Raw genomic sequence first — 3,277 nt, 5'->3', positions numbered from 1 at the left:
GGTCATTTTTACCTGAAGTGATGCTGCCTGGCATTAGGCTTGACACAAATCACTGTATCTGGTCTTCAGGGTGGCAGTTAAGCAAAGGTCAGATTGTCACATTGTGAGGGAAGTTGGTTTTCTGAAAACTTTCACCCAAACAATAATAACAGTACCCACCTTACAGCATTGTAGGGAGGGTCAGATGAATTAGTACATGCCTGGGGCTTAATAAGGGCTGGAACACAATAAGCTCTCAAAAAAAAAATAATGCTTCTATTACTGTATATTTGGGTATCTGTTTGAGTTTCTCTCTTTTCCAAAACATGATTATTCCATTTTTTTCTTCTTTTAGACAGCAGTAATCCTTCCAGTAAGCTAACATTTTGCCTCAGTTGATCAGCGTAACTTTCTACTGTGATCAACTCTGGTTACCCCAGAGGAACCAGACGAAAATGAGCCTGTCTGAACCAGGTGGTCTGATGTGACCTGACTCTCAGGCCCTCTCCTAAGTGCCAGATTTCTAAAATGACCACATGAGGGACTTCCCTGGGCATCCCGTGGCTATGACTCCAAGCTCCCAATGCAGGGGGCCCAGTTTCTATTTCTGATCAGGGAAGTAGATCCAACATCCTGCAACTAAGAGTTTACACGGCACAGCTAAAGATCCTGCATGTGACAACAAAGATCGAAGATCCTGCATGTCACAACCAAGAGCCGGTGCAGCCGTGTGTGTGTGTGTGTGTGTGTGTGTATATATTTGTATATATACATGCAGTTTGAAAAAATAAAAAAGACCGCATGAGAGCCTGAAACATCCAATGTCCTGCTGGTCCAAAGAGACAGAACCAGAGCATAAGGCGCCTTTGTCATCGAGGATGAGAAAGGTAGAAGCGCCTTACTGGGCTTCCCTCCCTCTGAGGTTTCAGGCCATTGTGTTTCTTAGTGACTTGGAGGCAGGATGTTATCAGAGAGCACAAGTCTCAGGAGAGAGTCACTCAGGGTGGGTGAGTTGTTGGAGCAGCTCACTAAGGAGCAGGAAGTGAAAACTCAGGCAAAGGAGCCCAAGATGCTCCCCCTGGTGTCCTTCGGGCAGAGCAAAAACCTCAGTCCAGGGAGAGGTCCGTTACGGTAAACCTGTCCCTAGAGGAGACACAACACACACACCAGGTCCATTTCTTTCTCCTGCCACTCAGAGGACAGGAATGAACGAATCAACAGACCTGTGACCCCTCCATTTCAATGAAGTAACCGAAGCAGCATGACTCACTTGAAAGCATTTCTCCTCTGTCTCCTTTTCACAGTCATGGTGTCTGGGTTTGGAACTGATAATTCCTCCCCTGGCCCCAGCATCCCCATGTCCCTTACCTGACACCCGGCGTCAGGTCTGGCTTCCATCTTCCTGCCTCTGCCCCTCTGACTCAAACAAACAGGGCGAGAAACCACTGCAGCTTTCCTCTCCTGTCAGGTTGAGTGACAGAAGGGTATTTCTTATTAAAGCAAGTTTTCATGCCTGCTCTCTGAGTCTAAGGAACATTGCCTGATGACCTATTTAGAAAAGGTGAGAGGACAAAACGATGTAGAAAACTAGCATGTGTCTTAATACAGGCTGAGTCTCCATCACCACCTTTCCCTTCAGAAAGTCAACCAGCGGCAGCCCACCTGTGCAGCCCACCTATTGGGCTCAGACTTCTTCATTGTCACACTGTCCTTCCTGGTAGACACTGGTGCTTCACAAGTGCCACACGTTTTCTTCACACAGATCTCTTTCAGTATCCACAGGGGATTGGTTTCTGGACCCCCGGGCACATACCAAAATCCATGGATGCTCAAGTTTCTTATATAAAATGACATAGTATTCGCATATAATCTCCACTCTACTTTAAATCAGCTCTAGATTACTTATAATACCTAACACAATATAAATGTTATTTAAATAGTTCTAGTAAATACAATGTAAATGCTATGTAAACAGTTGTAAGTACACAGTAAATTCAAGTTTTGCTTTGGGCAACTTTCTGGAATTTTTTCCCAGATATTTATATATATGGATCACTTTGGCCCAGATGGTAAAGAATTTGCCTGCAACACTGGAGACCCAGGCTCCATCCCTGGGTCAAGAAAATCCCCTGGAAAAGGGAATGGCAACCAACTTCAGTATTCTTGTCTGAAGAATCCAATGGACAGAGGAGCCTGATGGGCTTCAGTCAGTCCACGGGGTCGAAAAGAGTCGGACATGACTGAGTGACTAGCACTTTCACTTTCACATTTAATAAACACAATGTATTTATTGTATTTGTATTTATTTCACATGTAATAATACAATGCAAATGCTAAGTAAACAGTTGCAAGTACACAACAAATTTGAGTTTTACTTTGGGGAACTTTCTGGAATGTTTTCCCAGAGAGAGAGAGAGAGAGATAACAGCTGATACTCAACTTATTAAAAAGGTTGATTTAGGCATCAGCAATGGTGACTTCCACCTCCTCCTGGCTCAGTATTGATGAAAGTGATCTGCTTGACAATCTCAGAAGGACTGTGCGGGCCCATGAGTCACTTGTGGATCCTCACCTGGAATCGATACCAAGTCTTAGAACCTTCACCACACGGAGTTTTCCTTGTAGTTATTCTCAGTCTTGGTAGGCATCGGAACAGGTCCTTTCACTTGGAGATCCCTTTCCTTTGCGCCTCTGATCAGGTTAGCACATACCTTCTCCAGAGATTTCACGTCGCAGCTGGTGATGGTGATCTAATCTGGTGAATGGCCACCTCTGGCTCCACGGGAGTCTTGCTCTTGTCTTTAATGGCCATGGATGCTCTGGTTTCCTGACCAACTCGTTCTTCTGCAAGAGCGAACAGCGGTGAGTCAGGAGCAGGAGTGGGTGGCCCAGCGTTCCACCGCAGCAGAAACCGTGTTTTCCTCAAAGAGCTCCCAGATACTTTGATCTGAGGTTGGTTGAATCTGTGGATACAGAACCCTCAGATACAGATTGCTATCTGTTCTATTAGTTACCTATTAATATCGTATTCCAAAATTATCATCTATCCTTTTAAAACATATATTCTTCCTTACCTTCTCCAAATTCAAAAGATTCATGCAGTCATGAGTTTAATGTACTATTTTTATTATTTCCCTAACTAACACTTGAAGATTTCTCACTGTATATCAAGTCCCTCTCTAAATACTTTATCAATATTAGCTTATTGAATCTTCACGACAACCCTCTGAGGTAGAAGCTACTATTACTCCCATTTTACAGATGAGGAAATTGAGGCTTAGACTGATGAGCAGGAAAT

General features: G+C 44.0%; 1 pseudogene; it reads right to left on the bottom strand.

The window, feature by feature from the left end:
• Nucleotides 1-2,436: 2,436 nt before the first annotated feature.
• Nucleotides 2,437-2,791, bottom strand: LOC102272460 (small ribosomal subunit protein uS10-like; annotated as a pseudogene).
• Nucleotides 2,792-3,277: the final 486 nt, after the last annotated feature.

The sequence above is a fragment of the Bos mutus genome, chromosome 2 (genome assembly GCF_027580195.1).
Source record: "Bos mutus isolate GX-2022 chromosome 2, NWIPB_WYAK_1.1, whole genome shotgun sequence".
NCBI lineage: Eukaryota > Metazoa > Chordata > Mammalia > Artiodactyla > Bovidae > Bos > Bos mutus.
Note: the sequence above shows the minus strand (reverse complement) of the source record. Positions and strands in the feature narration are given on the sequence as shown.